At 32.8% G+C, this 24,015-nt stretch overlaps 1 protein-coding gene across 4 annotated transcripts in view; it reads right to left on the reverse strand.

The window, feature by feature from the left end:
* The window catches only part of SYNDIG1 (synapse differentiation inducing 1), a 305,302-nt gene that overhangs the window by 141,590 nt on the left and 139,697 nt on the right, over positions 1–24,015 (reverse strand). The gene's annotated exons all lie outside the window — the stretch shown is intronic.

Genomic DNA, 24,015 nt, shown 5'->3' on the forward strand with positions numbered 1-24,015 from the left:
TCATCACTAGATGATAAGTTTTTTTAGGGCAACTTCTATTACAATTATGTCTCTCTACTCCTGATCTGGTACAAAGGAAGGTGCTCAACATTCTATTTTGGATATAGTAGATGTTTAATAACTTTAAAACTTATTTTAATTAATGCCCCAATACAAAAGAAAACAGTATTAAAAAGTTCATCCAGGAAATCAGGTAGAAGCTATTATTTCCTACTACATATATAGATATTTTTCTACATTCATTTCTGTAAGATTTTGAGTTTCACATTTTTCTCCCTCTTTCTGTTCCCTCCCCCTCCCTTTGGCAGTGAATATTCTGATATAAGTTTTACATATACAACTGTATTAAGACATGTTGTGGAAGGAGAATTGGAACAAAAGGGAAAAAAGAGTTGGGGGAAAAGAATAAAACAAATTTCAAATGTTGAAAATAGTATGCTTGGATTTCATTCAGAATTATTTTTGGAATAGTATTTGATAATTGTACTGATGAGAAGAGCTAAGTCTATCCTAGCTGGTTATCACAAAATGTTGTTAATGCTGTATGTAATGTTCTCCTGGTTCTGCTCATTTTACTCAGCGTCAGACTTTACATGATTTCTTACAGAACAATATTACTCCATCACATTCATACATGACATTTTATTCCATCATTCTCCAATTGATGGATATCCCCTCATTTTTCAATTATTTACCACTATAAATATTTTTCTCCTTTTTAGTGATCTCTTTGAGACAGAGACCTAAAATTGAAATTGTTCTCTAGAATGGTTGGATCAGTTCACAACTCCAGTAACAGTGCATTAGTGTCCCAACTTTTCACTTACCCTTCAATAGTGATTCTTTCCTTTTTTTGTCATATTGACCAAACTGATAGGAGTGAAGTGGTACCACAGAGTTGTTTTAATTTGTATTTCATTTGCATAATTTAGATCATTTTTCATATACTATAGATAGCTTTAATTTCTTCATCAGAAAACTAACTTTTCATATCTATTAACTATTTATTAATTGGGGAATGAATTAATTCTTATGATGATTTAGTTCTCTATATATTTTAGAAATTAATACTTTATAAGAAACAAAAACTATAATAATTGTTTCCCACATTTCTACATTCCTACAAATCATGGTTAAAATGTTTTTATTTGTGCAAAACCTTTTGAATTTAACTTAAATGAAATTATCCATTTTGCATTTGATAGTATTCTCTATCTCTTGCTTGGTGATAAAGTACTTTCCTTTACATTTGTCTGATGGATGAACTATTCCTTGTAATCCTAAATTTACGGAATTATCTCTTATGTTTAAATCATGACCATGTCTTAGAAGTACTTGTAAAAGAAACATATTATAATATATAATACTTACCATTCATTCTAAGGACATATTTTTAAACCCCAAGGAAATGAGCTGCTACTCTTTTACAACTGAGCAAACTAGTAAAGTACTCTGATTTGGATGAACCTAGCCTTAGTCACTAATGCTGGGAAATTCCTTTATTGCTGTACTCATAAGATTTCAGCCAAGTGAGCAGTAGCACTCCAGAGAATTTCCTTCAAAGCTTGTCTTTTGGGAATGTCACTGACTTCCTAGAAAAGGCCAACAATGTTATTGAAAGCCTCATTATGCCATCTAAAGAACTTCCAGAAAAGAGCAATCAAAATGGTGAAGGGCCTTGAGTCCCTGTTATATTAGATGATGCAATTTAATGTTTGTCCTTTATTATTGAAGAAGACCACAAACATCAGGGAGGGGTGATAACATGACAAGCAAGTGCATTGGATTTGAATGAAGGGGTGCTGTGCTAAATCACCAGCCTCACTTTTTCCTCCAAAGCCATTTGGGTTGAGTGGTCAGATGATTCAGGGCAATGGCCCTGGATTAGAGGGGCAATTGCGGTTAAGTGACTTGTCTTAGGTCACACAGCTTGTAAGTGTCAGAGGCTGGATTCAAACTCCAGTCCTCCTGATACCAAGGTCAGTGCTCTATCCATTGTGCCATCAAGATGTCCTCTATGTTTAACCTAGACAAAAGAGGAATGAGGGGGAAAAAAGACCCAGCATGCACAAGCAAAATTTTGTTGCAAGGTCTATGGAAAACAGCATAATTGTATTGACTTTGGTTCTTATTGTCTAAAAAATGTTCTGCCAACAAGAAAAAATATTTTTAAAATGGTTATCTGTCCCATCTAAATGGAATAGAAATTTTGTTAATTAATATCTATGGATGGATATAACTAAAGGGGGCCCCCAGTGTTGTGCCAATCTCCTGAATTGTGCTGTTGTGCAACTGCTGAAAAAAGCAAAAACTTATTGTGATTCACCTGGCTTAGTAATTTGTAATTGAGTTTTCTTTTATTCAGTAGAACTTTGTAAGAAAACAAATAAGTATGTTAGTGAGTATTAAGACAAAAAAGCTATTTTATTTTCTCAGCATAGAAAGCTCCTTCCTCCAAAGCAGATGAAAGTCTACCTATATGTAATACACAAGTTCTGGCAAATTCAAGCACAAATTACATAAATCAATCAATAAGTATTTAATAAACATTTTTCTTTGTTAGGCACTGTGATAATTGCTAGCGAAACAAAGAAATTCAAAAGATAGTTCCTACACTCAAAGAAATAAGAGTTTAATGCAGGAGACAGCATGGAAAAAACTATATATAAACAAAGATAAATGATTGAAGGATAATAAAGATGATAGGTAATATTATTAATAGGAGGTAGTGTATGGGTAAGAAGAGAAAAGGTAGAAAGGGGAAAGTTATGAGTTTCTGGATGCCAAAAAGAACATTGCATATTTTAACATGGAGGTAATAAGGAGCCAGTGAGGCTTATTGAATAGGAGGATGACATGGTCAGACTTGAATTTTAAGATCAATTTGATAGTTGAATGGAGGGCAGCCTGAAGTGGGGAGGGACTTGAGACAAGGAGACAAGTGAACAGGAGTGAGGTGGTAGTGTCAAAAGATAGAAAGGGATATTCACTAGAGCTGTATTGAAGGTAGAAATGATAGGACTTGACATCCGATTGGATGTGTGGATGACAGAGAATGAGGAATAAAGAATAACAGATAAACTTTGAACTCAGACGATCAGGAGGATTGTGTTTGCCCTAACAAAAATAAGGAACATAGAAAGACGGGAAGCCTTGGAAGGAAAGATAATGATTTGAGCTTTGACATTTTGAATTAAAAATTTCTTTGTGGCATCTACTTTGAGAGGACCAATAAAATGTTGGAGATGTAAAACTGGAGATCAGGAAAGAAATTAGATAGGATAAATAGATTTGAGAATGTTTTGTATCCAGATCTTAATATAATCCATGGTAGTTAATGAGACAAGTGAAAGAAATATAGAGGCAAAAGAGAAGAGGATCTTGGGAGAAATTCATGTTTAATGACAAGGACCTGGATGAAAATCCAGTGAAGGTGAATGAAAAGGAACAAGATAGGGGGAGAAAAAGAAGAAAGTAGAATAATAAAATCTAGAAACAATTGATTGTGAAGGAGATGATTATCAACATCATTATACATTGCAGAGAGATCATGACAGATGAGGATTTTAAAAAAAGATTTTGGATTAAGACATTAAGAAATCTTTAATTTGGAGATAGTAATTTCGAGATAAATGAGATTAATAGCAGGACTGCAGAGTTAGGAAGAGAGTGAGAGAAATGAAGTGAAGTCATCAGGTGTAATAAGTATGTAGCCACAAAAGGAAGAAGAGATAGAGGATGATAGGGATGGATGAATCAAATAAAAGATTCAAATTCAAAGAAGAGGGGTTTTAGATTTTTTATTTTATTAAATTTTTTTTCAAATTATAGCCCCAATAAGGGCATATCATTATGATATCAATTATACAGGTTCAGTAATGAAAATTATATTTCCATATTACATACTGCAAAAGAAAACACAAATAAAATAAAACAACAAAAAGAAAGTAAAAATTCACTTCACTTTACAGTAAATTCATATAAGTCTTCAGAGGATTTTTAAAATATTTTGCTCATCATTTCTTATGGCACAATAGTATTCCATTACAATCATATAATGCAACTTGTTCATCCATTCCCAAATTGATAGGAATTCCCTTGATTTCTAATTCTTTCCCATCCAAAAATTTCCACCAAAAATATCTGCTAAAATATGTTTGAGAAACAGTTTCACCTCTCTTTTCTTTGATGGCATTCCGATACAGACCATAGTATTATTGAATCAAAGAGTATGCACAATTTTATAAATTTTGGGTACTTCCAATGTGCCTTCCAGAAATATTAGATCTGTTCACAATTTTACCAACAGTGTATTAATATCCCAAATTTTCCATATCCCTTCTGGCATTTATCATTTTCCTTTTCTTTCATGTTAAGTCACTCTGATAGTTTTGAGGTGGTACTTATAGTTTTTTTGAAACTGCATTTGTCTAGTCAGTAGAGACTTAGAGCATTATTTCAGAAGGCATTTAACTGCTTCAGTTTCTTCTTCAGGAAAAAAATCTTCTTTGATCATAAACCAAATGGTCAATGACCACGTTTTTATGATTCCTTATGTACCTGAGAAACTTGTGAAAAAATTCCCCAGTTTCTAGTTTTCCTTTTAACTTTTGATGGATTAATTTTATTTATGCAAAAACATTTGAAATTTTATTTAATCAAAACCATTAAATTCCCATAATTCTTTCTATTACTTCGTTGATCAGAAACTCTTCCTTATGCACAAATTTCACAGGTACATTTTTCCATGCTCCCCTGAGTTAATTATAATATCAATATTTATGTCAAAATTCATTTTCCATTTTTGAATTGATTTTGGTATATAGTGTGAGATGGTATTCTATCCCTAATTTTTGCCAAATTGCTATTTACTTTTCCCAACAATTTTGGATAAAAGTTGAGTTCTTAACCCAAACACTTAGGTTTATCTCACACACTAGATTACTATGTTCAGTTACTGCTATGTTTTGAATACTTATTCTTTTCCACAAATCTACCATTTTATTTATTAGACATTGACATAATGATTTTTTGAATATTATTTTAATATCTTTAAAATATATAACTGCTAGACACCTTTCTTCACATTTTTATTGATACCTTTGATATTTTTTAATTTTTGCTCTTCCATATAAATTTTGCTACTATTTTTTCTAGCTAAATAAAATAATTCTTTCTTTGTTTTATTGCTAAGGCAGTGAAAAAGTAATTTAACAGACAGAATTGTCCCTTTTATCATTATTGGTTCAACCTAGCCATGAAAATTTTATATTTCCCAATTGTTTTTATCTGACTTTATTAATGTGAAAAGTGATTTCTAATTGTGTTCTATATTTCCTGGGTTTATCTTGGCAGGAAAACTCCAACATATTTTAACTTGTCCATAATTTTTTTAATGGAATTTCTCTTTCTATCCCTTGTTGCTGGTCTTTGCTGTTAAAATATAAAAAAGATTTCTATAAATTCTGTAATTTTACTGAATTTTTAAGGTATGTAAACTAGATTTTTTATTCTCTATTATTCTCCAAGTATAACATTATATTATCTGCAAAGAGTGATAGTTTTTTGTTTATATTTATTACTTCAGCTTTTTTCTTATTGCTAGAGCTAGTATTTTTTTATAATATTGAATAGAAGTGATGATAATGGACATCCTTGCCTCATTCCTAATGCTACTGTGAAGACTTTAAGTTTATTCCCATTACAGATAATGTTTTGGCTTTAGGTAGATGCTACTTATGATTTAGTAAAGGCTCCCTTGAGCCTTCTATTATTTTAAATCAGAATGGGTGTTGTGTTTGTCAAAGGATTTTCTTCATCTATTGATATAATTATATAACTTTTGTTGTTTTTACTTTCAAATTATAATGATAGATTTCCTAACAATAAATCAGACCAAAATTCCTGGTATACATTGAACCTATTCATAGTTATGATCTTTGTGATATCTTACTATGTGATATCTTTCTGCGAGTATTTTATTTAAAATTTTTGCATTGATATTCATTAAAATGGTCTCTAATTTTCTATTTTTGTTCTCTGTGGTTTATGTGTCAAAAGCATATTTATGTCATAAAAGGAAATTTGATCAATGACTCATTTAATTTTAAAAATAGTTTATATAATATTGGAATTAGTTGTTCCTTAATCTTTAGAGGACTTCATATCTTTTTAAGATCATGTAGTTCATATTTTCTTCTATTTTTTAATTTTCATGGACTTTGCTTTATTTTCTGATGTGTTATGGAGTTCTTTGTTTCCAGGTGCTTAAGATCAATTTTTAATCATTCATTCTCTCCATTGATCTTTTGTACCTCTTCTTCCACTTGACTAGTTCTGCTTTTTAAGAAGTTATTTTCAACAGTGCATTTTGTACCTGTTTCTATCTTACCATTTCTGTTTTTGGGTTTTTTTTTTTTTTGGTTTATGCAAGTCAATGGGGTTAAGTGACTTTACAGCTAGGCAATTCTTAAGTGTCTGAGTGCAGATTTGAATAAAAGTCCTCCTGACTCCAGGGTCAGTGCTCTATCTACTGTGCCACCTTGCTTCCCCTCAATTCTGATTTTTAAGGAGTTATTTTATTTTATTTTATTTTTAGGTTTTTGCAAGGCAAATGGGGTTAAGTGGCTTGCCCAAGGCCACACAGCTAGGTAATTATTAAGTGTCTGAGGCAGGATTTGAACCCAGGTACTCCTAACTCCAGGGCCAGTGCGTTATCCACTATGCCACCTAGCTGCCCCTGGAGTTATTTTAAGTAGTTCACTTTTGTACTTTGCCCATTTGAACATTCTGACTAATGAGGTATTACTGTCTTCAATATTGTTGTGCCTCTTTTACCAAATTATTAATTTTCTCATAATTTTCTTCTTTTTCATTTCTCTACCTAAATATTTCATCTACTTTACTTATTGTATTTTTAAAAATCATTTTAGCTGTACTAAAATCTCTTGTTGGGCTTGATTCCAATTTTTCTTTTTCTTTTGCACTGTGTTTATAACTGTTTTGATTTCATTGTCCTTTTCTGAGTTTGAAAATTGATCTCTGTCAGAATTGTAGATTTTTATGACCAATTTATTTTTCTTTTTACTGTTGTTTTTGTTCATTTTTTCCATCCTATTTCTTGAATTAGAACTTTTCCTTAATGTCTGCTCTATTCCCAGTGTTGGGGGCCTGGGGAGGGTTAGAGTGAACGTGCACTGTCTCAAACTGCAGGTTTTTTTCCCCACTGCTATTTCAGAGTTATTTTTAAAAAGTTTAGAAGTTTTCAGTGCTCCCAAAGAGATGGGATTTTGGGAGAATTTTGATATTTATATGGAGAGAGAAAGATAGCTATCTATCTATCTATTGATATGGCAATTGGGTTTAAGGTATTTGCCCAGGTTCACACAGCTAGTAATACTGAGGCTAGATTTGAACTCATGGTCTCTTGACTCTAGGGCCTATGTCCTATCCATTGTACTACCTAGCTGCTGGATTGTAATTGATATTGATCCCTTGAGGCAGGAAATGATTACTCCTCAGGATTTCCATTCCTCTAGACTTTATGTGCTCCCCTCTCTCCCCTTTACCATGATCCAAAAGTAAGAAAAGGAAATGGAATTGCCAAATAGAATCTGATCCTTCTTCCAATACTGGCACAGGGGTACCTTGGAATTTCTGACCATTGACAGGTCTCTTTAATGTCTCTGGTTTGAAAACTTTAAAAATTTCTGCCAGTTCTGTCACTACCATCTAATTCTACCACTGAAATTTCATCCAGTCTCTCCCATTCCCCATTTCACAGACCTTTTTTATTTTTCAACCTCAGTTGTCTTTGGCTGGAAGAATATCTCACTTTGATCTTTTTTTTTTTTTTTTTTTGCTCTGCCATTCCAATATTTTTTTAATGTTGTTTGGAAGGTAATGTTGGGAAAGCTCAACTGACTTTATTCTACTCTGCCATCTTTCAAATGAAGATTTTTGAGGATGGGGTGAGACACATGAGCAAACTTGTAGGCAGCATCAGAAAATAGGAAGAAACTGAATATACATGAGAGTGGGGATGAGAAAAAGGGCAACCTAATACAGAAAACAGAATGCCATGGTATTCTAAACACTTGTACACATAGAGAGGTTTGCTCTTGCAAATAGAAAAGATACTTTTTGATGAGACAAGGGTGAAGGGGAAAAAGTGAATAATATCATTTAAGTGAAATGAGTTGAAGTGGGCTGAACAGGAGCTTACATCAAATACTGTCATTTATATTTTCTTCAGTGAAAGTTTTTCAGTTGAAAAAGTAGAGGCTAAAAGTAAGGGAAAGGGAAAGGGAAGCCATGGGAAGTTTGAGGAGGCATTGGAAAAAGTTTGGAAAATTACTTTGGTGAACAAGACAGTGAATTAATTAGGGAGGTATAAAAGGACTGATTTTCCATAACAAGCATCAAGTTAAGATTTTGTAACAAATTTGTAGTTGACCCAATAAATAAGATTTCATGATTTTTCTCCAGCTTCATTCAACATTATTCGAATAGAAATGAAGGCATTGGTAGATAAGTATTAAACAAGGCTGAGGCTTGGTAGGTTGATTGGATGGGGGCAGGAGACTTCAGAGAACAATGTATGGTTAGTGTATTCACCAAGAGATAAGGAAAGGAAGAGAATGTAGTTAGCTAAGAGGTGGTTGCTGATATAGGAAAAGAAGCAAATAAAATGGATTTTCTAAGATAGCCACCTCCATAGCAAGGTCAGAGGTTCATAGAATTAGAAGGAAATCAACTGGTTATGAAGTTTCAACTGAGCAGATAAGTAACTTGCTTAAAGTCACAGGTTTAGTAATTGGTACAGCTGGGACTGTCATTGGGTATTTTAACACTGTGAGAGTGAAGTTGCAGTATATTTGATGATTCTCCCATGATTCTGATTATCTATGTACTATGTAGGGCAAGGAAAAACACATTTAATTGCTTGTTGGAACAGTTGATGGATTGCTGAACATGGAGTCAGGAAGACCTGAGTTCAAAGGTATTTCAGACACTTACTAACTATATGATCCTGAGTAAAACCTTCTGTGTCTCCCTGCTTTCTCATCTTCAAAATGGGGTCAATAATACTATTTATTTCCTAGGGTTGTGAGAATACAATGATGTGATATTTATAAAGTACTTTAAAAACCTTAAAATGCTATGTAAATGTTAGTTATCTATTATCATCATCATCATAATATTATTTAATTCACAGTATTTCAAATAAGTACAAAGAATTGACTGATATAAAGACATGCTGCAATTATTTTTATGTTTCTATTTTATCTGTGAATTGAGTTGGTTTAGGATAACTTTGGAATGAGATAGGTGATTCAGTGCATAGAGTACCAGACCTGGAATCCTGAAAATTTGAGTTCCAATCTGACCTCAGACATTAATTAGCTGTGTGACTAATCACATCTCTTATGTCCTATCCATAACATGGGAATACGCTGGAGAAGGAGATGGCAGACTATTGCACTATCTTTGCCAAGAAAATTCTATGAATAACATGAATAGCATCATGTAGCATCAAACACAACTGAATGAATCAACAGCAACAAGAAAAAAAACAACATGATAATTTTGGAGCAAAGCCTCTCTAATGCTACAAAATTGGCCTGATTCTGGGACTCCATTTTTTTATCTGGAAACTGCAAGAACTTTACTCTGTGATGTTTAAGCTTCCTTTCAGTTCTAAATGTTCCTTAACTTAATTATATGCCAGAGTTCATTGTGATTGAGGGATTGATGAAATCATAATTTTAGTATTTCATGGAAGACAAGGCAATGTTAGGATTTTGTAAAGAGTGAATGTGAGAGGAAAAAATATCAAATTAGCCTTGGAAAAGGTTTATCTTCCTTACACTGTTTTATCAGAAACTTTTGAATAACACAGCTACAGACTTGGGGGGTAAGAATTTTTTAAAATACAGTTGAATTTCTAACATTTATTTAAGAACAAACCAAAGGAACTATTTTCTAAGCAGAAATACTAGGTAAAATTTCAAGCAGTTGAGATTTTAGTTAAATTTATAAATTCATGAATGAAAATCCAAGGTAGACTATTATTAAAGAAAAACTAATAACCATAGATCTTAGAACTAGAAAAGATCATGGAGATTATGTATTCCTAAATCCCATTTTACACGTAAGGAAAATGAGTCTAGCGACATGAAGAAGTTTTAAACTTTACAGATGGTAAATGTCAGAGTCTGAATGGAATGGAAGGTCCTCTGAATCCAAATCAAGTAGTCTTTCTCCTTAACCATAAAAAAGATGTGCTTCCCTTAGCTTTTGACCTAGGAATGATATCTATGAAATATGTCACCATATATACAACATAAGCACGTATATTATATAAGACACATGTAATATATACAATATGTATAAATATGTAATAAGCATATAATATATGCCTATTTGTGTATATATATAGATAGATAATATAGATAGTATAGACATTTTACCTATATTGTAGTTATACCTATAATATACATAAATTATATATGTTTAAATAAATATACAAATAAAATATATTTCTATCATATCAATGCTACAATGATTTTGTTTATATATTTTCTGATTTATGTCCAAAGGCAGTGACAATGTCTCTAGTTCTTTGATATTGAGCATGTCACTGAACTTCTCTCAGCCTTAGTTTCCTTATTTGTATAATAAGGTATATAGAAGGAAATTGTGGATCATTGTGTAGGAGGGTATGGAAGGATGTATAAAAGAGGGATTCTTTGAAGAGTGATGGGTTAAGAAATAGGAGGGCAATGTAGTGAATAAAACTGTAGTAGAGGAATAAGGAGGGGTTGTTATTTTCAGGAAATGTCATAAAAATGAGAGATACAAGGAAACCAAATATATGGATATCTATGAATATATATGTGTGACTATGTGTATGTATACTGCTATATGTGTGTGTATATAGATATATTTAAATATATAAATATATATGTATATAAATATATATTTAAATATATAAATATATGGGTACATATTGTATATATGAAGAAATGCATATATATGTGTGTATATCTTTGTATATAATTATGTACATATATTCATGCTTAATTGTAGCCATCCATGGGGGAAGAGGAAAAATGAAGTAAACAATGCACCACAGTATACAGAAGAAAACTTACAAGTAAGTAAAGATGGACAATTTGGAACAAAATGAGTATTTATTATATAGCCTTTCTTGAAATGGAAATTTATTGTTTTATATTATGTTATGATTGTATATGTTTTACTGTGCATATGACAATAATTTTTCTTATTTTGTACTTTAAAAAATAAAAATATATTAAAAATTTAAAAAGTTTTATACCTCCAGAGAAAGAACTGACAGTTTATAATTGCAGACCAAAACATACCGTTTTTGTTTTGTTTTGTTTTCTTTCCTTTTTTTTGTTTTTCTTTTGCAACATAGCTAATAGGGAAATATGTATTGTAATCTACAATAAATTCTTTGCTTTCTCAAGGAGGTGGGCAGCAAGAGAGAAAGAGGATTTGAAACTATTTTAAAAAAATGTTAAAATTGTTTTTACATGAAATTGAGAAAAAAATAATTTTAAGATATACCCACCCCCCCAAAAAAAGGAGTAGAAAGGGACATTAAAGGTCATTGGGAAATCTCTTCTTTTAATGGATTAGGATATCAAGACTCAGGGAGGCTAAATGACTCGCCCAAAGTCACACAGTGAATTTCTGGAGTTGGATTCAGGGCCAGGTCTTTCTGTCTTCAAGTCTATCTTCTGCATTATCTTGTTGGAAAAGGTGTCTCTTTCTCTCTCTCTCTCTCTCTCTCTCTCTCTCTCTCTCTCTCTCTCTCTCTCTCTCTCTCTCTGTGTGTGTGTGTGTGTGTGTGTATGGGGATTATAGCTTCCCTATTTGAAAACAAGTCTTCAAAGATAGGGACTGTCTTGTTTTCCAATTTGGATGCTCTCCTAATATATTATAAGCTCCTAGAGAGGATGTGCATGTGGGGTAGAAGAATCAGAATGGAAAAAAATTTGTTGGGGAGAGGTTGTATTTGTATACTAAACACCAACTACAAGAAAATTATAGACACAGTTGCTGTCTTATACATGCCTATTAACTTGGATTGGACTGGGTTTAGTCAGTATTGTTAATTAATTTCTGTTTTTTCCAGGTTTTTGTAAAAACAAAAACAAAAACATTTTTCTCATTCTATAGCTAGATACTTATTGGTACAAATAATGAATCTTTTTACAGGGTCACATTACTCAAATTCAGTACAAATATTTTTATTAGACACATTGAACACATTGAATTTTTTCCCTGTAATTATAACTTCCAGTAGTATAAATTCAAATCCATGGGACCATTTCAATGATCCATTATTTGCATTGAGTTTTATAATAACAGTCATGACTTCTGATTGTGATTCCTCAATCTTAGATATTATTTCATTAAATATATATATATATATATATATATATATATATGTATGTATGTATATATCCCACCCATCAAGAAGTCAGGGATTTCAAAAGTAGATCAGAAGCATTATTCATTTCATATTTATATATAATCACAATGAAGACAAATTAGGAAATTTGTTCACTGGTTTTTTTAAAGAATGCAAAGGAATACTTCAATTCTCATCAGTACCCTCTCTTTTTTTCCTTACAGAAATAATTAAGAAACATCATATGTACATACTCACCCCAGAATGCAGGAGTACATGTAATAAAGGGGAAAAAAAGGTCAGGACTTTACGTTGGAAGATTTTCCTTGAGAGAATGATACTCACATATATTTTCTTTTCTCCCTTGCTTATGGAAGTATTTTATGGAAGCTTTAATGGAAGTATTGCAAATATTACTGAGAAAGAAAAATCAAATCTACCTTTTTCCATGACATATATGAATAATTCATTTTCCATTAAAATGGTGCTTTATCAAGTATTTCATGTTTCTTCTCTCCCCTACTGCCAGACCATTTAATGGCTTTTTCTAATAAGCAACTGCTAGCTGAAGTATATATGCTGAAGAACCCTCTGGAGGAGATGTTTATAGATCAGAAAACCAGGAATATACTTTTGGTTATAGGTGGTGCTTTTTAAAATGTTTGATTTCTTCTATAGTAGAATCAGAACATTCAGCTTAATATGTATTTAAAGAATAATGTGCTTGATAAACACATATAAGGCAGTTCCCATGACCCCTCAAATACTCTCATACACACATGTACACAACTCATCTGAGGTAACAGTGAATGTTAAGTCATTGAAATAATATCTGGATGGCCATAATTTCAAAAGACCTGATTATCCTCTGTTTCCTACCACAGCTCAAGCTACTCCCATCCTAGGAAACTTTGGCTCTGAAGGATGAGTTTTCACCTTATCACAGATCCACACCATTTCCTAACCATGGCCCAAACATTTGGTCTATATTCTGGAACACACACACACACACACACACACACACACACACACACACACACACAAACACAAACAAACATACACAAACACATACAGATGCTTTCCAACTCTAGCTTCCCTATTTGAAAGCAAATCTTCCAAGACAGGAACTCTCTTGTTTTCCAATCTGGATGTTCTAATATAATATAAGCTCCTAGACAGGATGTGCATTTGGGGTAGAAGAGTCAGAATGGAAGAGTTTTAACATCATTGTGCATGAGGATCATTTGAAAGAATACAGCTTGTTTAGAGTGAAAATTGGAACAGTTGCCATGTAGATAAAGATCAATTTTATTGAAAAGAAAATTTATCCAGAAAGATTTAGTGTAATAGGAAATGAATTTATTATTTATTAGCCCAAAGCATTATAAAACTAATTTGTGGAAGAAGACAATTCTAAGGAATCTAGATACCATTCCATACTTGTGTGGAGAGTTCAGTGCAACTGTCTGGGAAAGTGGGACTCACTGGAATGTTAAAGTGAAGTCCCAATAGTGACCTGTACTTCAGCTTCCTTCTAAGGAGAATTAATAGATTGATTGAGTGTGGGTCTATTCTGTATCTCTTTATGGACTGTGAAAAGTCATTTATATCTTATAAATATTCTTTGGGAGTAAAATAAAGGCTGTTACATCTGACATGTATTTGGACTCTTGAGGGAAAGAGGCAATCACATTTGGAGAAATAAATATAAAAGCAACTAGGACATTTTCTTGTAGTATATCTAAACAATGGAAATAAGTCAAAATAAAAAAAATGAAATGACTATCTTAGGGTCAGGTCTCTAGAATCAGTCTGTGTGAACCTGGGAGAAGGTAGCTTAGCAAGGGGTTAGAGTTGTTGTTCAGTTGTATCTGACTTATTGTATCCCTATTAAGGGTATCTTGGTAAAGATACTGGAGAAATTTATTATTTCCTTCTCCTGAAGGAAAAGATGTTAAGTATCTCAGTCCCATCCCCCTCTAGCTTACAAGATCTTGAAAAATGTTTTGTAACCCTATCATCTTGGATTATGCCTTACACAAAGTAAATGTCTATTCAATTGAATGTTTGAAAAAAATAGTTTGTAGGATAATAAGCTTGATAGCTTCCTTTTAGACTCTAGGACTCATAGTCCCTAGATATGAATATTTATCTTATGAAGATCTCTTACAAATAAACTTTAATGCCAAAGTTTGTTACATTTTTTATCATTAATTCAAAAGTATCTGAATATGCATATATAAAAATATAATACCTATATACTATCCATATATATATATATATATATATATGTATCTATGGGCATATATCCAAAAAATATGTGCAAATACACATAACTACTTGGACTATTGTTTTAATAATAGGTTCATGGGAGCCAGCAATGGAGATACATGACTATAATCCCTACTGCTAGAAGGTTGCCTCCCCTTTTTGCTACCACAGTAGTAGTAGTGCTGGTAGTGATAGTGGTTCTTTCATAGTTCTTTCTTGACAGAGCACTTCTTTCTGGTAAGAAGCAAGGAGAATTAATTACTTCTTTTGGTCATAGTATGGTGTTACAGAAACAATATTAGATTTTGAGTTGGAGTCAAATCTTTATTTTTCTGCTTGCTAGTACAATTTAAATTTACCTATCTTAGACTAGGTTTCCTTATAAATGAGGACTAAATGAACACTATGACTTTACATCTCTAAAAGAGAAAGGTGCTTTTAGTATCCTAACTTTGAGTCAAGATTTTGAAAATGTTCTTCCTAGAGAGAAAACATAATAGATGATGTTCGTGTTTCTTCTGGAAAAAGTTCACTAAGATCTACTTAATCCATAATATAACTGAAATGATACAGATATTCCTCCATATTGTTTATGACATTATTTCTCAAGGAAAAAAATCACAGTATTTTATCTATTATGTGTTAAATAGGATTTTGTGAGCAATAGACCTAACTAGCATTTATAACATTATTTGTAAAGGGACAATATATTCCAAGTTTAAATGATTGCCTTATAAATGAGCTTCTGTAACACAAACCATTCTCATGTCAAAGATGGCTGATATTCTTATTTTTAAAAGCCTACCCACTCCACATTAACTAAGAGGTAAAATTCAATGTGTGATGATCCAAAATATGTAACTGTTCAAAATGAAAAATGCTACATTTGGATTTTACATTTTAGCAAGGGAACATTCAATGTTTCATGCAGGAAGCATCAATTTGTCTACTTAGGATAATTTGGATGACTGTATTAAATCAATGCTATCTAATATGTGATTCCCTGAAACCATAGGAAGTCTTGTAGAACTTAGGTGACAGGAGCAGGCTCTAATCCTTAGCTTCCTATAGATGGTGAAACAGCTTGGCAAGAAACCATAATAGTGTTTTATGGTGTGTTTCTTAGTGAATTGAACTGATTTGGGTGTAATCACTAAGTTGTGGAAATGGATATTTGTTCTTCTACCCAGATATTTGCTGTAATAGTATTAGAACCAAAACTAAAACTATTTTTAAAAGTGTATATTAAGATACTAAAAATGTACATGCACATTAAATGATACTTTACCCAGTATTTGACTGCTTCTGCTTATTTTCACTTTTAATCTACTGCTTTGTGCTCATTATTTATTGATATTAGTCCCTGGCTTGTTATATGAAGACAGCTGTCATTAAGTAGGACAAAATATAGGTATCGAGAAATTCTTTTTCTTTGATATGTGATGAGAGAAGGAGAGGCACAATGGTATCCTCCCAATTTTTCAGGGCTTTCAATAAATTCCCAAAATTATAAATTGCATTTAATAAAAAGATCATTCAGCTATTTCTAGATAAAACTTTTCTATAAGGAAGAGCTATTATTTTGGTCTTTCCACATAGGTAAGAATATTCTTGTAGTGCAAAGTTTTATGATATATTAATTCAATAAAAAATACTAATTATCGGGGCCAGCTAGGTGGCACAGTGTATAGAGCACCAGCATTGGACTTGGGAAGACCTGACTTCAAATTTGATCTCAGACACCTAATACTTACTTCAGTATGTGACCTTGGGTAAGTCACTTAACCCCATTGTGTTGCAAAAAAGGAAAAAAAATGACTATGTAATTATCAACTATCTCTTTCAAATTTAGACAGCTGACTAAATTTACTATAAATCAAAATTTTTTGGAATGGCATGTGATATTAATAACTATCTATTCTTTTTTTTTTTTAGTTTTTTTGCAAGGCAGTGGGGTTAAGTGGCTTGCCCAAGGCCACAGAGCTAGGTAATTATTAAGTGTCTGAGGCCAGATTTGAACTCAGGTACTCCTGACTCCAGGGTCAATGCTCTATCCACTGTGTCACCTAGCCGCCCCAATAACTATCTATTCTAATATATCTTTATTAATGAACTTCAAAAGTGGACAACAAGCTCCCTTTTAAGACATCCATTTTAGAGGAAGTATGATTCTCCTTATTGTTTCCAATTCAAGTTATTTGCCATCTAAGTATTTGGCATGAATTGAACTATTGATTTCCAACTGCCCACTTATTTTAAGATAATATTTTCTTCTACCAATTCCATATGCTTATCAGTGATACTCCCTGTTTTTCATCCATCTGGCTAGCTGTGCTATTCAAAAATATGCAAAAAATTCCATTTTATTTCCCAGAGTCTCATATATTAAGGTCTAAAAGTCAAACCTTACCATCTGTGATATTAAAATTCAACAAGTGGGATAGAAATGCCATATTTTCTTTTATTCCCCAAATAAATACTTTTTAAATGTTTCATTACTTGTTGAGTTGGACTATATTAACTGTAATAGATAAATGTGAAGTTTACATTTGACCCCAAGAGTCTACCTATATTTTTTTGACATTTGTTAGCTTTATATTGATTTCACACCTGTTGGAAACATAGTGCTATTCATGGACTCGATTTCAATATCAATAATGGTAGAAGCTTTAGTATGTTCCCAGGAGCTCATCATATTGGTGCTAGACTTTGTGTGGATACTCAGTCATCTTAAATACCCCCACAGTCCAGAAGTTCTGAACTCCTGTCCTCTACCAGCCTCAGCCTTCTAGCAGCAGTGATTAAAGTTACATATTACCATTCCTGGCTCCCATGAAGCTATTATTTAAAAAAATAGTATGTGTGGTTGTATGTATGTACACATATTTTGGGATATATCCCCATAACACACATATGGATAGTGTATAGGTATTATATTTATATACATGCATATTCAGATAATTTTGAATTAATGATCAAAATTGTAATATAATAGATAAAAACTCATTCTTAAAATCAGAAAAGTCTGTGTTCAGTTCCCTCTACTGACATATACTGTTTATATAAACAAAAAGTCATTTAACCTTTACCAGTCTATAAATTATAGTGAAAGTTCCATCTTTTATTAGCTAAGGTATTCCTAAATCATCCATGAAATTATTGAGAGAGAAGGGTAGAGGAAAGTAAGAAAAGGGGAGGAGAGAGAGAGAGGGAGAGGGAGAGGGAGAGGGAGAGGGAGAGGGAGAGGGAGAGGGAGAGAGAGAGAATGAGAATATTCTAGGTTACTGAGAGATTAGGTGGTTTGTTTATTTCCCTGGATTTCTCTCCATTTCTTCAGGCTTCTACCTCATATCTAACACAAAGTTTTTGGCAAAGAAATTATAGATCGAACAGAAATATCTAATTTGCTAATAAAAGAATCAAACAGACACTATTGAAGAAAGCAGCCCAAACTTCATTTATGCTTACAATAAATTACAGGTGGATCACAGAATGATAGCATAAGCATGCTGTATCTATCTAGCAGCTGCCATTCGTCTATCTCGAATATTTCCTTAACAAAACAGAGCAAAATTTTGTATTTCTGGGAATGTGTTGAAAAATAAAAGCCAGGATATTGGATTTATTTGCCCTTTGATTCTCACGAACTTTTGGAAGTATGTAGATTGACTTGTAATGTAGTTATTTTTGTACATGTAGTTTACCAACCATCCCCACTGCCACCCCTACCCCCCTTAGTAATGTCCTTTTCATCCTTGCTTCCCCGGTGCTTAGCACAGAGTCAGAGTATTATAAGTGACAGAGAATCTGAGTTGTACTCAGGAAACCTAGGTTCCAATAGCATGTCATATTTATTAGCTGTGTGAACCTGAGCATTGCCTTAAGCAATTTAGTAAATTAGAGCAGAGAAAGGTTGTAAACTACCTTAGTTGAAGGAGTTCCTTACATTTGTAAAGGTTATTTTCATTTCTATTTTTAAGCTAGAAATTGAGTACATGATCAGCTTTATCTAAGCATGAAGGAGATATGTGAATGTGCTTGTATGTTTATATGTGTAAGTGTATTTATTCTGTGAGAGGGAGATAGGTATTGTGAGGTAAGAGTATGTGGAGTAAATCCATTAAATTACAATAAGAAAGAAAGCATTTGTGAACTGGTGAGAGGCAGGTTCAATAAATGGATTTAAAGCTTTAATGACTTCACGCATGCATAATTCCTCACTCCTGGTCTTCTGTCTACATTTTGTTGATTCAGAATTTAAGTTTCATGCTTTAGTCAAAGAAATTTTTGTGTGCTTCTTATATTGGGTCACTCCGTTTTAATGCTCTTTCCCTTCAGCATTATGACCCTTTACCAAGCAACTGGGGCTTTTAATCCAAACATTAATTGCCTCTTTTGTTGTCCACTTATTCCTTCAAATTACTCCTTAGTCCAGGAATTTTCTACTCTTTGTTGCTATTTCTCAGTCATCTTTTAACTTTGCCCTTTCCCTCACTATCTGCATCCAATTAGCTGCGATCTGCCAAGCACTGCATTTTCCCATTATATTTACAATTCTTCCTTTCCTTTTCTCCTACTACCTAATTCGGGCTCTCAGGATCTATTCTTATCTATTCCCCTAGAAAAGTCTCCTGATTTGGACTTTCTGATTCTGGACTCTCCCCCATTAACCCTACATACAGCTATCAAACAAGTTTTCCCAATATCCAGATGCACATATCAGCAAAAGACTACAAATTTGTGATGATACATATAAAGTACATTGCAAAATTTAAAACATTCTCTAAATCTTATGTTTATGAGAATGATGATGATATTGATGATGATGATGATGATGATGATGATGATGTTTAGATTACAGGAGTCAGACTCCAATTTGTAAAAGGTGTAAATGCAATCTGAGCAGATGAAAAGATAAATATGAAATAATTAACAAAATAAATAAAAAAATAAAATAATGTGGTTTTCTAAGTAAATATATACAGGGATTTTTACTTAAAAAAGAAATAATGATATAGTTCTTTTACTTAGTCAACAAACATTTTGTAGTAGTTCTTCAGTTGTTTCAGACATGTTTGGCTCTTTGTGAACCCTTTGACGGCTTTTTTTGGCAAAGTTCCTGGAATGATTTGCCATTTCCTTCCCCTTCTCATTTTATAGATGAGGAAACTGAAGCAAATTTGCCCAAGGTCACACAGCTAAAATGATGTGTCTGAGGCCTGATTCCAGACTTGGCATTCGATTCACTGTGCCAACTAGCTTCCCTATATTTATATGCATTAACATTAATTTTCTCCCCACACAACCATTTTATACTCTGAATTTCTAGGGGTACAAAGAACATATTTAAACTTTTCTTTTAATGTGTGCAAAACTATACAAATATGATCATGATGAATATAATAATGAATTATTATTTAGGAAGCATTTTATAATTTGCAAAGTTATATATGTATTAATTTGCAAACTTAACATGTAAAATGTGCTCACAATAATTTTATGAGGTAAGTTCTATTATTATTATTCTCATTCTACATATGAGAAAACTAAAGGTGATAGAAGTTAAAAGACTTTTTGGGGGTCACTGCTGTCTTGTATCTAAGGCAAGTTGAAAACCAGATCTTCCAGTATCCAAGTCCAGTTTTTTTTTCCACTGTGCCAGAAATAAGTTCCTCCATTTCCTTTTCCCTAAGAGGACAGATGATAAAACTGGAAGAGGGAGAACACTTTAATTATGGTTGTCTAAATGATATTTAAGTTTTAAGTTCTTAGGGGATATCTATGCAAATACTAAAATACAATGTCACTTATAGTGCATACTTGAGAATTGAATTTGCGGTTATGTGCTTTACAGGAAGAAAAAAACAGAAGACCCCTTTGAGACAAAATAAAATTTAGGTAAAAAGAAAATAAAATCCCATAGTTGGCATTTTTTTGGTTGGATTCTAAAATTTCCTATGGGAAAATACAGGCCAAAAGAATCATGAGGGGAAAGCATTTTATAGTGTTCTGGCAAGTGATTATGCTAATACAATTTGTTCTTGTATAACAAGTATGAGCAAAAGAAAAAAGAAAAAGATGGATGATGCTACCAAGTTCCATAAACCTAAATTAAATACAAACAAAAGTTAAATATACCAAAGGAAATGTAAGATTCTGCTATGATGTGAGGTCTTTGAAAGTGATCTTCTAACAACAAATCAATCAACATCCATACTATTTCTCTGGTCACTATTCTGCATCTTAAACCATTAAGTCATAGCATTTGAAAAGGCATGATTGATGAAGCAACAGACCTCTTAGAAACCTCACAGATGGGCCAGCTAGCTGCTGCCAGTGTCTAGTACACTAGTTCCAGAGTCAGGAGGAGCTCAGTTCAAATTTGTCCTCAAACATTTAATAATTGCCTAATTGTGTGACCTTGGGCAAACCACTTAACTCATTGCCTTGAATAAATAAATTTAAAAAAAGAAACCTTACAGAGAAGGAGAGTAAAGCTTTTCCAGAGTAAATAACTTAGGAGGCCTTTGAAGAAAATCAAATTAAGATAGGAGTTGCCATAAAGGGAATGAGATATAATCCCCTTCAGAATTAAAAGCTATAGCAGCAAAATAATTGTGTCAAGTGCACAACTTTGGGCAAAAATCTTCTGAGATAGCATGGATCTAACCTCCTTTCTCATTCTGCCTGTTGATCAGGATCTTGAGTATTTCATAACATCTGAAAATTCAGGAAGGTAGAAAATCTCTGGTATGGAAACCACAATCACACAGCATCTATTGATTATGCAGATTTTATAGTAGTGGTGAGGAATTATTTTTCTGCCAAGAACCATTTGGATATTTAAAACATTATTCATGGCTATATTTAGCTAACCATTTAATTAATTCAGTCCTATAAATATTGTATGTCCAGGCAATTTCTAGTTGCTTGGCAATGCTACACCAATACAACCAGTAGGTCAGAGGTTCCCCCATCCCTGTTTTAGGAATTCAAGTAAAATACAGAGAAATGAATAGCCTAGGATTGCCAAGCTATTAAATAACACAGGCCCAGCACTTTCTCCATTATCTATATAACTGTATTTCCAAAATACATGCATTTGTATACATATTCATTTATGCCTTTTAATTCTTGCATGTCACTAATGTTTCTGTTTCACACATTTAAAAAATTATTTTTATAATTGAAATATTTATTATTATATTAAATATTTGATTTTTCTAATTTAAAAATAGAACTTTAGTGATATTTGCATTTTTGTTACCAAAATATAACAAAATTGCCACAATTGTTATTAAAACATTAATATGCATATACATTATTAAATAGACATATACATACACACAGTACTTAATATGATTCATAAATTACAGATCAACTTCTTAATTATTATTATTTATTAATTTATTTATAAAACAGACAATCCAGATCAGTAAAAGTTAATTCTGGCAAGTAATAGAATGGGACTGGTATAATGACACCTCTATTCCCTTTTTGTTACTTACATTTATTTGAAATAATTCATTTCTGAGTTTTTTTAACTATTATTAAATGAAGTCATGGACTCTTTAAGGGGAGTATCAAAAAAGTTGACCATTCCTACTGGACTTCATAAAGTACACAGGCATAATCTTCTACATGTTTGTGTGTGTGTGTGTGTGTGTGCATAAATATATATATATATATATATATATATATATATATATATATATATATATATATATATATATATATATATGTATAACTGAGGGCAGTTCCTAAACCCCAATACAATTACCAGGAGTCACTGTTTGCCTCAGTTTAGTCAAGTGAAAAACATGCTCCAGCTCAAACAACTGCCACATACTTTTGAATAGCACCGGGCAGCCAGACAACCTGCAACAGCCAGACCATCATTTGCTTCAGCATAAACAAAGGCAAACAAGCAGCCAACAACTTCCAGACCACTAGATTCTTCAGTGCAGCTTATGGAAATGCAGAAACACCCCACCAGTCACAATAAATGCCAGACTAGTATTAACAAATTTTATCTGAAATGAGATAAGCTTGAAGATTTTCCAATAAGATTAAGGGTGAAGCAATTGATAGGGTTAAGCATTGATATGAATATCACTATTCATATTCAACATTATACTAGAAATATTAACTATAGGAATAAGAAATAAAAAGTAATTGAAAGAATTAGAATAAACAATGAAGAAACAAACAATCCATTTTTTTGCAGGTGATATGATTGTACTCAGAGAATCCGAAAAAATCAACTAAAAAGCTTGTTGAAATAATTAACATCTTCAGTAAAGTTGCAGGATATAAGATAAACCACTTAATTGTCAGCATATACAGACAGGTTTCAAAAGAACCTAGCAAAACTTGTATGAATTGTGAAATGAGCAGGATCAGGAAAATATTATATGCAGTAATAGCAACATAGTTTGATGATCAAATTAAAGTGCCTGCTCTTCTCAGCAACACAAAACAAGTACAAAGAACTCTTTTTTTATTTTCTAATTTTTTTATTCTCATTTCATACAAATGTTTTTTTTTACATTAAAAAAATATACTTGTTTACAAGTAAACAAAATACCCCTCCCCGCATGAATATAGATAGACTTGCTTGGGCGAAAGAGTAAAGGGGAGAGAAAAAAATTAAAATTAAAAAAAATAATAGTAAAAATTGTAGGTATGGCCAGGTGGCACAATGGATGAAGCACCAGCCCTGGAGCCACGAGCACCCGAGTCCATATCCAGCCTCGTACACCCAATAATCACCCAGCCATGTGACATGCAAGCCACCCGATCCCCACTGCCCTGCAAAAAACCAAAAAGAATAAAGAAAGAAAAAAAAAAAAGACCCAAAATAAAATAAAATAGTAATAATAGTAGGGGTGGCTGGGTGGCAGACAGAGCATTGGCCCTTGAGCCAGGAGCACCTGGGTCCGAATACAGCCTCAACACCCAAAGATCATTCTGCTATGTAACTCCAGGCAGGCCACCCAGCCCCACTTGCCCTGCACCCTACCCCAAATAATAATAAGAAAAATATGCTTTGTTCCAACACCATCAACTCTGTCGTGAGTAGATCACTTTCTTTATGATTGAATTCAACACTTACTTCCATATTTTTCCAACATTGCCATTGCTGATCGCAACTCCCTCCTTTCTTATTTCTCCACTACTGTGTACTATATTTTCTCTTTCCTTTCACTCTGACTCTGCTGTAGGGTCGCTGAGTGGCGCAGCAGACAGATCCCTGGTCCTGGGGCCAAGAAGCCCTGAGCCCCCATACCACCCCTTAG

This window comes from Macrotis lagotis, chromosome 1 (assembly GCF_037893015.1).
Source record: "Macrotis lagotis isolate mMagLag1 chromosome 1, bilby.v1.9.chrom.fasta, whole genome shotgun sequence".
NCBI lineage: Eukaryota > Metazoa > Chordata > Mammalia > Peramelemorphia > Peramelidae > Macrotis > Macrotis lagotis.